This window comes from Poeciliopsis prolifica, unplaced genomic scaffold (genome assembly GCF_027474105.1).
Source record: "Poeciliopsis prolifica strain line A6 unplaced genomic scaffold, Auburn_PproV2 SCAFFOLD089, whole genome shotgun sequence".
Taxonomy (NCBI): domain Eukaryota; kingdom Metazoa; phylum Chordata; class Actinopteri; order Cyprinodontiformes; family Poeciliidae; genus Poeciliopsis; species Poeciliopsis prolifica.
Window position 1 is genome coordinate 1,037,405 of NW_026562464.1, and position 13,241 is coordinate 1,050,645.

Below are 13,241 nucleotides of genomic sequence, written 5' to 3' on the forward strand. Positions count from 1 at the left end.
TTTAACATATGTTTTTATTAACTCCTTTGGACTCACGATGAACCTGGAAAGGTAAATGTCTCTAATAATCCTCTTGTCATTTTAAAATAGTATTAGAAAAGCAGGTCTTCCTTAACAGTGTGCCTATGTAATCTAAATTATTTGCACATTTCCATTGATTGAATGAGATCTTCAGTGGATTGATCTCATTCAATCAGTGTGTGGTAAGGGTATGCAGGTGTGGCGATGCCTCAGCTGTAATCCTGAAAAGTACAAAATGACACTAAAATGGATTGTTCCAGACTTAAAAAAGCTTAAACTCAACATAATCTTCACTGAACAAAGCTAGCAAAAATAGAATCCAGTAATGATCGAAGGTTTTGGACTACAAATGTGCAATATGGCATAAAATTATTATATGCATCACAATATTATTTGGCTGAAACCTGCAATAAAAACAACCTCATCCAAGTGATGGGCAGCAAGGCAGAGCATTAGCATCAGCCTTTCTCCTTAAATGAGGTATTAGCTATTTCTCTTACTTATTACCCATGTTTAGTATACTGAATGGAGTAAGTCAATTACAGACATCATGCTAGTGATGCCCTACATGCTACCAACAGCATGTAGGCTCACATTAGCATTTTGGCTAATTTTGGCCTATACACTACTTTTAACATACTGAATGGTGCAAGTCCATTCTAGTCAACATTCTTGGAATTCTCAACATGATGTAATTTTTTGCTAAGCTTAGCATTGATGCTAATTTTTAGCATAAGAATTATGCTAAAAACCGACGGGCACACTTTGGCAGGCCCTGGTTAAATTTCTTCAATAATTTTCTAGTTTTGGCTAACACTATTATTTATTAAATATCCAAACTCAACATCCTAAGCAATAATAATAATAATCAAACAAAAATCAACAAAAATCACAGTAAGAAACTGAATCAATCATATGAAAATGTTCTGTGCCATATCAGCCTCTGGAGATGATTGAGGATGAAGAGACGCTGATTTCTGGTTCTTTAGGTTCTGACGGGTCTGCAGTTCCTTTCCTGATCTACTCTGTCCAGCACACTGTGCCACGATGGACACATTGTTTTGTCGATCGATGTTCACAGTATGCATCCTCACGGAAATTGTTCAGCTTATAATGTGCGTTTTTCACTCAAGTCTGTATTTTTGAAAGTGTTTTTTTCTTCTAAGGACATGGAATCAGGTAGAGGATGTTTTAAAAAGACGTGGGTTGATAGCAGCTCACTGCAGCTGCACAATGTCCATCTCTAGGCAACTGTGACGTTCAGCGTCGGTCCGTAGCATTCAGGGGTCCTTTAGCTCCCACCACGACGGTGTAGCTGACCTTAATATTTCCTGTGTTTTATTTTGCCTATTATTATCAAACTTAGTGTAGGCATGTCTATCAAACAGTTATGTATCGGTTCAATACAGGACGCACATTTAACAGCCAAATACAGGATGACTCCACATTTTATAGGGATAGGTAGCAATCCTTTTCAGGGGTACTGAGATACAATTGAGATACTAAAACTGGGCTAGATACGCCATTGAGTCTGACTACCTGATCTGAAATAGAAACATGTTACATTACTCGTTACTGAAAAAAGTGGACGTCACTGTCTGTCTCCATCCTGGCCTGAAAACCTCTGTTCTCAGCGTCCACTAACCGTTTAGCCAGTTTTGAGTGGGGGGTACCTGAAAGTTGATATCTGCTCTGATTGCTGATGGACAATAAAGCCGCTTGTGCTTCAGTGACTTCACGGGCTACCATTGCATTGTGGGGAATGCAGTGTTGGTGCGCGCAAAACGGCAGCGGGTCGCTGTGGCCTGCGGGCGGCTGTGGCCTGCGGGCGGCTGTGGCCTGCGGGCGGCTGTGGCCTGTGGGTCGCTGTGGCCTGAGGGCCGCTGTGGCCTGCGGGCGGCTGTGGCCTGCGGGCGGCTGTGGCCTGCGGGCAGCTGTGGCCTGCGGGCCGGTTCCAATAGTAATTAAATATCATCCAGGGGGTCACAGATAATTAATTTGCAGGCCGGATCTGGCCCGCGGGCCTTGACTTTGACATATGTGCTTTAGTTATACTTAAAGCACAGTAATGAGTTATGGATATGATAAAATTGTAAATTAATGCTAAATCAAATAAACTAAAAGGGCTATGAATATGATTTTGACATTGAACTTGAAATGGTGTAAAACATGTAAATGCAATTAAAGATCACTGATGATGTGTTAGAGGTAGATAGTAGGTGAAAGGTTAGGGATAAAATGGGAACTAACGGCAGAGCAGAGATGACCAATGCCTTATTTGGAGATAGATGGTTGAACAACTTAAACGTTTCAAGGAAAAGCCGAGGGAGGATTGTTGAGCAATCCTGAGACATTAGCACAGACATCAGGATAAAAATGTCTCTAAGACTGTGATGGATATGGATCATCTGTCCAAGCAGTCAGCCAATGAAACAGGCACAGCAACAGTGTTAGCCAATGCAAATGCACCAAAAGGGTGAATAAACCCTATAAAAGGTGACCACAAAGACCCAAGTCCTGTGTGACCTCACCATCGATGCAGAGATGACAGCTCATCAGACCAACAGAGATTCCTGCCTTCGTCAATCAATCTCCTCCTCCCACTGCAACACCTTCTTCATCATTGAGACAGTTCTGGGGTTCGAGACACCAAACTAAGGAGGAGTTTCGAGACACCAAACTCCTCCTTAGTTCTTAGTATCAGAATTAGGGAAAGATAGGCTACATGAATGATTTTACTTATTTCATTATTTCTGTTACTGAATTAAGCTGTACTGACCCTTGCAAAAATGCTCCATTAATAAAATATTTAGCATAAAGAAAATCTAAAAGATGTGGACATTCAATTAATGAGTCACCTCAAAGTTCTTTGATGGTAGTAAAATAGCTGTGATGTTTGATTCTGGGGAAGAAAACTAGGTAATGTTTTATAGGTTGATTTAGCCCAAATTTAAAACAACATCCTTGGGACTCGCCAGAGTCACTAAAACCAACCTGATTCAGTAACAAGTGCAAGTTGTAAAAAAAGAGAAGGAGCGACCGTTAACAGTTGTGCTATGTGAAACTAGTTGGCTGCAGGCTGCTCAGTCTGGCTAGTTCACAGGGGGAAGAAGGGTGAAAGAAGACTTCTTTTAAATCGCAACTAAAAACACACCTGTTTAGAGTTTCATTTGAAATGTAATATGTAACAATGTATTGTCTATTATATGTTGCATGACTTTGTGTTCTTGTGTTTATGATGTAAAGCACTTTGAAATGCCTTGCTGAAATGTGCTATACAAATAAAATTTGATTGATTGATTGATTGATTGACATCTGGATGTATGTCGTAGAAATCAGGCGAATCCTTTCTCGAAACCAGCTTAAACAGAGTTTACTTCAGTTCTGGATAGGGCAAATCCCAGCAGATTTAAGAAACTCAATTTACCCGTTAGATGGAGAGCTGGTAGCAGATCTCCCCTCTCAGAAGAGGAAGTGGTGACTGAGAGAGTAGAGAGTGAAGGAAGGGGGACCCAGGGATGTCGCGGAAACAACAGGTGGTGCTGGGTGGACTTCAACAACAGGGGCTTAAAGCAAAGCTCAGTAAATGTTCCTTCTTTCAAAAAGAGTGAAGGAAGGGGGCGAGGGGGTGTCGCACAATGACAACACCCGAATGCCCGAACAGGAACCTGAAGTGAACAGGGACTCATAACGAATGATAGTAGGAAGGGTCCTTGTTTCTACGTGTGTGAAAACAGAAGTGTGATTCTGAACAGCACACTTAGTGTGATAATCCACAAATGCAGAAAATGCTGCAAAAGGTCCGGTGGGTAGCAACACAGGAGGCGGATCCTCTGGCGCTGGCTCAGCCTGATTACTGGGAAACCTGGGAAGATCATTGGGAGGCATCATACGACCAGTTACAGGCGCCTGAGAAAGTCTTGGCCCACTTACTGGGGCTGGAGGTGTTACTGCTTCTCAAGACTGGGGTGGTAACTAGAGATATGGATGAGGACGGAGAGTGGAAGGCCGGGATGTCAGGCTTTGGTGGCAGAGGGTCCCCGATCATTATAGTAAAAGCTGCTTGACGCTGCCATTGTACCTACTCCATCAACTCTGTATCTATATTAATGAGGACTTTATTTATATAGTCCTATTAGGGACTAAATTTAATTACTTAATATAATAATATATTTCTAGAGAAGAGTTGTGTTTCACCATGATTGCCAACTTAGTGACTTTTCTCACTATATTTTGCACACTCAAAAACAAATTCAGCAAGTCAGGGTTTCTAAAAATTGGTTATCAGCCAGAAAATTGCAGTCGGTGCACTGCTGCTTTCTTTTTGAAATTGAGAGCTTTCTGTAGAGCGGTTGATTACTGTAATCAATGTAGTGAACATTACTACAAACAAAAGTGTGGGAAGCCATGGAGTTAAATAATACTGGCCAGATTGATTGATATAATTTTGACTGAAATGGCTCACCATAGAAGAGCACCTGCTGCTTTTTTTACAGCACTCCCTCCTGCCAGTGTGAACTGTATTTTCTGTCCCACTCTGTACATTTTCACTGCACATTTATGGCTTTCGGAGCATATCAGAAAACCAACATACACACATTAAATGTGACAGACAGTGCAGCAAAAGTGTAATTATCTATCTATCTATACAGATATGAGCATATTGCAGTTGCCTGCTTCATTCACTGTGTGTAACATAATGCTGTCAGAGGAGAGGGACAGCACAGTACTGTAGTCGAAAGCTACTGTTGCACTTCGATTTACACCGTAAGTTATTCATGTTAAAAACAAATTCAGGAGAAAAAAATCCAGAGCTAATTCATTATGCCCCACCACATTATCTCAGTCAACAAAAAGTTAGTGGAGAGAAAAAACAGACCAATGGAGAGTTTTTTTTTTCCCAGCCTGTTCCAGAGCATAGGTTTGGTTTTCACTTCCCCCACAGATGAAAGCCTTTGTAGAGTACTCTCCTGCCCCCCTGCATGAAAACCTCAGCAGATCTGACTGAAAACTAATGCTGAACATATGTACAGTGGCATGAAAATGTCTTGGCTCAGACAGAACAGAGACTGTGGCCTTTCCTGGGTATTAAGTTGCCCAGGGAAAGAAGAGCCTATATCTGAATATATTCAATGTTGAAGACATATGTATGAGTTTGAGGAAAAATACACATCTTTTAATCTGAAAATTGTGATGTATAGCTCATGGATCTCAATAGTCAACAGTGTCTTCAAAACAAGACTTGCAATATTTTGCATAATGAAACCCATCATTTTGCACCTAATCCCTCCCGCCTTGCTAATAATTCTTAATTGGCTTTTGGTCTTTAATAATAATGTTGAATCTACTTTGATATAAACCATCCATTGTGGCTCTGGTTGGCTGTGTTAGGTCCTGGGTTGTTTTGGGGATTTTATTTATTGATTCTAGACTCTAAGTTTGATATTCCTAAGTCTCTTTCTTAAATTAGATCAGATTTTTTTCAGTTTCACCTTTGTTCAGTTCTTCTTGGTGTTTGTATATCTATTTCTTCGTTGTGTCTAGTTATTCTTTGTTACTCTTAGATTTGATTCACTCTTAGTTTCCTGGACCTGGAAATATAAAGTGTAAACAGTTGAAACACAGAGTTCTTTTGAGTCAAGGCTAAAAACACCCGTTTAGAGTTGGTTTTGATTAAAAATAACAGGGAACAATGAGTAATTCTAGTCTGGATTACAACTTTTTATTACTTCTTTTCACTTAGCCACTTTTGCCAATGTAATGATTCTGTTTTGCTTTCTTTGTTTATTGTTATATTTTTATTATGTAAAACTCTTTCAACACCCTTGTTGCTGAAATGTGACACACAAACTTGATTTGATTTGATCTCGCTGTAGTGTAAATGCATTTTTTGGGGGGGATTTGTAATGGAAAGTGGTTTTAGAAATGGTTTCTGTGTAAATAGGTTGTTACGATATTATTACACCAGTTCTGTCAAGGGGAATATTAAATATCCATGGGTCTGGTCAGATCAGTGACATCAATACCCAGGTTGTATAACTCCTGTTAGCATCTCAAAGAGTATCCAGTTCGGCCCGTCTCAGCACAGCATTTATTTTTAGCTCGTTAAGGTAACAATCACCTGTTAAACTAAATCGCTCAAAGTGTTGTGGAGAAATGTCCAGGTCCAGATAAGGTCCTTTGTTGTGTTGTGTTCCTCTCCGGCTGCACTCTCCTTTCTTTCATGTGGGAAATTATCCAGATTCGCCTCAATTTTTATTTTTATTTTATTACAGCTAATAATGACCCAGTGTGACATTATCTAAAATAACACCAGTCAAACCAATATGATAAACAACTACTCAAGTAAAGTTAACCTTCCTGTGTTTACTCTGCAGATTCCTGTACAGAATGGACCTGATTACGTCATCAGTCCATCCGTGAACACATGGCGACCTCCAAGGGTGAAACATATAACAAAAGATTAGCATTTTTGAAATAATCATGAGTTTTGGCGTATCACAAACACCAGTTCTTTAGGTAATAGAAAACTGCAACATGTTTAGGCCAACATGTTCAACTAGTCCTGGATTCTTTTAAGACTTCATTAAAACAAATTCTACTTATACTCCATAAACAATATTGCAAAAAGCATTGAGTAATCAGCTCCAAATGACTCAGTTTTCTTGAATCAAGTGGCTACTCTGCTCTTACAAACATGTATTGTCCTTAGCAGCTCAGTGAATTCCATCTTGGTACCACAAGCGAGTGTGAGTCAGGTCTGTTGTTGAAATTTTATCAAAGTGCAAGCATAATATTTTTTACATTTGTACTTTCTACATAAAGTCACTACCTAAAAAATATGCATCATACATTATGTTTTACATGTCAAAAAACCTGCACAAACGGAGCACTAAAACAGTAGCTTTTTTTGGGAAGCCATCTGTGTTTTAGACAGTTTTTTCGGCTTGTCTAATTGGTTCATTCTTTCTACGTGAAGAGGAGAGACAATTAGACGCAGACCTCAGCTCTGTGTACCAATGACAGTGGCTATAAGGAGCTGCAGTGGCCAAAACACTACAGAAGCTAAAGTATACACTCTTCTTATGACAGACAGCAGCTAATTTTGTGAAATTCAATCCAGTCCAGACTGTAACTGGTAATAAATGACCACCTTCTCTGTTTTTATGGCAGTTCAGCCATGTTTGCTTTCATCCTTTTCAACTTCAATATTTCTGCATGGATGACGGGGTGACTTATTTGTGCCTTGAAATTAGCATCTAACGATGACGTTTGTTTTGCCAGGCAAAGTTATTTTTACTGTTGTTATTGTGAATGATATGATATGGCCCAGTTTGTCATGGTTTGTCATGGTGTGTAGTATAACAGAGATATACTGTCACTGGTACTAAATATGAAACCTCTGAGCTGACCAGGTGGGCCCCACAAGATGGAAGACTTCTTCTTCACTGACACACTGCAAACTTGTTGATGCACTGTTGCCTCTGACTGGTGGAGATAGCATACTTCACTACTTAAAAAACTTGTATGTGTTCAAACTTAATATTTTCAACTTGCCTTCCTCTGCTCAGTCTCCTATGGAGAAAAGTAGCAAGGCAGTTTCTCTCATCTTTACACACATTGTGTTTCTGCCACTAATGTCAGCCCACTTCAGTGTTTATCTTGAACAAAATTCAAACCCACAGTCATGAAAAATTAGATCCAACTCATGCCAGGTCCATCACTCCTTTGTTTACTTTCGTTTTCAAGGGACAAACTCATGTGCCTCCAAGAGATTTAATCACAGGCGTTGACTGTGACCTGTGAAGAGCAATTCATGTGAATCATCAATTGTAAATGTTTAAACCTCGCTAACTGTTTGTGTATCAAGGACAGAAATGTTTAGCCGCTTTGGTCTGTAATCAGCAGCAGCAGAAAAAACTCATGGGGAGCTTGGAGAAAGAGAATAAAGAGCTGATGACCTGCCAATTGGAGACTCCAACTGAATTCAGAGCATGTTTAGTTATTCCTCAGTTTACACAAGCTGACTATGCAAAATAGAGCCTGGAAATGTGCTGTCCTCTTTTTTTATGAAAGAAAAGCTTTAATGCCAGCTGTCATTTTTGTTTTTATTTTTGTTATAACAAGAACCGTAGATGTTGAGTTATGTGTAGTTCCTACTTTCTAAACTAGAAAGTAGGAACTAGTACCTGGATCCCGTTGTTTTAAAGGGATCCAGAATTAGTTGAACATGTTGGATTAAGTATGTTGTAATTTTTCTATTATCTAAAAAATTTCTGGTGATGAAAAGACACAACTCATAATAACACCAAAAATTTTTCACCCATGGAGGTAATCATTTTTAAACCTGCTGGATTGATGACGCTTTTTCATCCGTTCTGTACTGGAATCTTCAGAGTAAACACAGGAAGGCTAACTTTACTTGAGTTGTTGTTTGCTATATTTTGTTTGACTGGTGTAATTTTAAATAATGCTATACTGTGTCATATCGACTGCAATTAAAAATAACAGAGGTGAATCTGGAACATTTCCCATATGAAAAACAGAAGAGCACAGTGAGAGAGAGCCAGAGCTGAACACAACTTCTAAAGGACCTTCATTTGTGTCCTCACTTATTCTGGCATGTTCTCTGACAGGATTATTATCTGATCACGATGGCTGGCAGCATGGAATACAGGCTCATATGCAGCTCACACTCTGCTGTTTCTTAGCAAGTTCTCTTCTGTCTGGTTTTCTTAATGTAAGTCTGACAGAAAGTGATGGAAAAATCAACTATACAACTTAGCAGTAAGATGCTTTACAATCCCCTTTCAGATTTTCTTTGTTTTTGCTTATTTTACACAACCACATAGAAAGAATTTGTTGTCTTAAGTCACATATCTGATATCAACTTAAGAAAATAACCTCCTGAGGTTCATTTTTCAGAGAACACACAAACACCACACACCTGTAATTTAAAAACCTCAGACTTCAGTTAGTTTATGAGCTCCTGCTAATAACCATAATCTACTTTCGCTCAGTGTCAGCAGTCATGTCAAGGTTCAGTTTGTCAGCAAGTTAAGTTGGCAGAGACTAAACATGAGCTTCCTTTTGAAATTGATAGTGTCAAAAAGTATTTGAAGTGTACAATACAATAAAACCTTTCAAACTTCAAGAGTTCAGCTTTGCTTCAACATCAGATAATACTTAGAGGTTGACACCAGTCAACAATTTAGCACATTGTTACAGCAATATAACTGAGTTAAACATTTTATCAACGTGTTAACATCTGTGAAATAGTAATACTTAAAGTAGGCTTTATATATAAAGTCTATTTTTCCTTGTATGTTGGAAAAGAGTTGGCAAATTCTGAATTGTCTTCTGTTGCATCAGTCACTTTGCAACAGAAGGCAAACTAGCTAGAGCATTTCTAAGGACTATGTTTACATGAGTGGAGCTCCAAGGAGCAGCAAAGTAAAAAGGATGGAAGAAAGAGAGCAAGAAAAAGCCAAAAACTGGATGCATATTTTGTTCCTCATCTTGGAGATAACTTTTTGGACTCTTTTGATGGGAGCGATCCAGACCTGCCAAAACTGCCAGCCCAGCAAAGGAGCCAGACAAGTTACAGATAGCAACATTATTCACAAAGTGTGACTGATTGTAAACTGTATCAGTCGAACCGCCAAACTTACAATGCCTTTTTTTCCCCATTCAACAATGCCAATGACAGGAACTCAAGGCTGAGTTATAGTCACACTTTGACAGTTCCAGGGTTTCCCCCAGAAATCTAGCTGGAACCCAGGCGGCCCACCGGCAGTTCACCATGTTTTGTTTTTTCCATTCAAATTTTTATTAACGAATAACATGAGAATTGTGCATCTTGTCTGTTCACAAAAGGTAGTATAGTCTGATACGGTCATCTGTTCAGTTTGTTATATTGATGCATACAACATATTCCTTCATGTGATTATCCCATCTCTGGTATTTAGTGTTCCATTTTTTCCTTCTTTCCTCCACCCCAATTCCTCTCAGAAGAATGGGGAGGATAAAGAACGAACAAATTAATATCACATCGGACTAACTTTTTCGAACCGTAAAACAAATATCCTACACCAAACAGAGCAGCTAAGGATCAATGGGGGTCACCTCACTTTCATTAGTTTCAGATATTCCGCCAAAGGGTCCTATATTTTTCAAATTGGTCTTGCTCCTGATTCAATGCAAATATCAGTTCCTCCATCTTGCAAATGTCTTGGATGATTTTTGTCCAGTCTTTTAAGGTGGGCATTGTGTAAGTCATCCATTTCCAAGAGATTACTTTTTTACTGACAACTAGCATTATAATAAATATGCATGCTTTATAGAATCCCTTTACACAGTTTGGTCATTTGCCCAAGTACATAGTCTCAAAGTTTAGAGCAAAATTGATGACGTCAATATGAGAAACTACAGACTGATAGGAGGAACCAAAGAGCTCTGCAAAGGTAAAGGCAAATCTTCTGAATTTGGAACATAATTAATGTAATTTCACACAATTATTGTGGTAGAAGCCATTTGTTTTTGTTAAAACTTAATCAAATATATTTGTCCTATTTGAAGTTTGTTGTGAAGTTTATTGTAAACGAATGAGGTCATTAGTCCAAGTTTGTTGTTTATTGAACGTTCAGAAACTCCAGCAGCTGTGATGAACCACAGCCAAGGTCAACAAAGGTAAAATAACCCAAACAGGTGATCAACTCAGAACCACTCGCACCTTCTTACTCTCAGTCTCACTTTATCATTAAGCACACCCGTTGCCGTGGCAACCACCCGCAAGCCAAGCAAATATTTTATTAAAAACATAACATTCAGTCAATATCAGGTTTCCAGGCTTGATATTTAGTCATCGATTATTAATGAGCCTCCCCTGAACACAGTGCTGGTTGATTAGCTCATTTAAACTCCTGCTCTGTTGGTCAGTTGGTCTTTGAGTCGCCTTCTTATTTGTTAATGGCTCTGGAACACAACTTAATAATAATTACTGAGAAAATAAATTTTAACACGTTTTGTTGATTTTTAAAAAAATTATTCTTCAATAAATAATAAAAAAACGTTTTGGATCTTAGTGAATATTTTGATAAGCCTGTCAGAAGAGAAAGTGCTGGTCTCGGCGTCCTGGTGGCCTTCAGTTTGTCACTCAAAACCTTCTCGCGATCAACCAGTCGATTGATGTATTGAGAACCCCTGCCCTAAATTTGTTCACAAACATAAATCTTTCTGAAAGCACACATCTGAAAGTGCGACTCCAAGTTATTCCTGCGGTTCATATAGCTGCACAACCAGAACTAACGGTGGGTTTAAACTCTTGCCTTGAGTTCTCCAAAGAAGCATAATAATTCCTCACAGGAAGCTGATGAACATATTGTGAATTAGATTTTTCTTTAAAGAGAAAATGTTTTATTTGCATCATGCAGAGTACTTCTATGTATCACATAAATGTAATTGTATCATAATCAAGAGGTTTTTCCTTGCAGCTGCACAGGGTGTACAAACTAACTGAACAAGATGTGTCTGTTGAAGTTTCCCAGATGGGTCGTCTGGGAACTTGCTGTCTTTCCCGTGGCCTTCCCTGCATGGAGAAAGAGTGTTTAGTTTTCGCATCCCGTAGACATGATTGTGAATGAGCGTACAAAGTTGAACTGTTCCGTCTGTTTTCCTTTGTTTGGTCCTTGAAGATGAAATCTCCACCTCTGTTAGCTGAGAGAGAGATGAATAAAGCAACTAACTCTGAGTTTGTTAGAGCAGATTTTGATTTTTGCCTAAAGCAGTGTATTTTTGCTCTCCGTCTGCAGACGTATTAAAGATTGTTTTTGCTCCCTGACTTTTGTCTAGATCTCAGTCTCTGAATTGTGCACGTCACAATATCCATACAGGTCAGCCTGTGTCCAGTTTGAGTGAAAGGAGGCCCCCGTGATCCACGCTGAGATAAACTTAAGACATCCAGCTGCTGCAATGCGCAGAGGCATCAGCGGTGTGATTGGTCCCTCCCAAATTTAAATGCATAAACTATTAACCTACAAATCTTTTACAAGTAAATCAGCTCCACAAGTGAAACTAGACCCTTGCAATCCAGCTTTAAGATAAAAACAAGTAAATGAATAAATAAGTTATTTCTTTTTTTTCCCCCAATTGATCATTTTTCTAAAAATACAATCAAGCAAGGCTTAGTCTGGTGGGGGATCTAGCAAGCATGGCGGGCCGCCAGGCTTATAATACACTGGGGAAAACACTGTTTAACAGGGGTGTCAAACTCAAGTCCTCAAGGGGTGGTGGTACTTTTAGGTGTGCCTCTGCTGCACCACCTGAATAGATTAATTACAAAGAACAGAGGAAAAAAACAGCCAAGAAGACATGTGTTCACACACTGCCAATCTTTCATTATTTTTATTTGCTCAGAGCTCTGACTGGTTCAGAAGCAATCATAGCATCATACCATATGTTGCAATGTAACATATTAGTGAGAGTTCCAAGTTCCAGCGTTGTAATACTAAAAATTTCAAACTGTACTTGAAGTTAGCTTCATAAACCACAAATCCTGCTCCAGAGATTAGGCCTCAACTAAGTGTTTTAGATTTCACATTAGTACCAAAACAAAAAGTTAAGTAATTCATCAATTTATTTTAAAAACGCACAGAGTCTGAGTTTCTCCTGCTTGTGTAGAAAGCATCCTACTGTCCACGTCAGATCACATGGTGTGTTGGTCAACAGTTTGACTTCTTTCTACAGCATTATTAACTTACATGTTACAATAACAAAAAAGTAAGACATGCACTACTTACTGATTTGCTCAATAAAAGAGAAGTTAGATTCCATGAAGTTTTTTTATCCATATTTTGAAAATTAGTATGTTGAGTAACAGAGTTGTAGTTTTCAGTAAATATTCCATAATGCAATATTGAAATCCAGTCTTGTCCTGATCTCAGGCTCAAGTTGATTCGCTGATTATAACTTTGTTCCCAAATCCAGATCTAATCTTAAATTAGCTGCCACACACTTAGTGACTTCCATGAGAGATGAAATCACACAATTGTGTCTTAAGGCACAATTTCTTACTTATTTACAGGGTTTCACAACATATGTAAAGTGGCACAAAGTTACTACCTTTCCCAAATGAGAAATTGGTTTACAATCTATTGGCAAATCACAGTGTGACATAGGAGAGTCACATTCTATTGACTGCCTAACACAGGGGTGGGCAATTC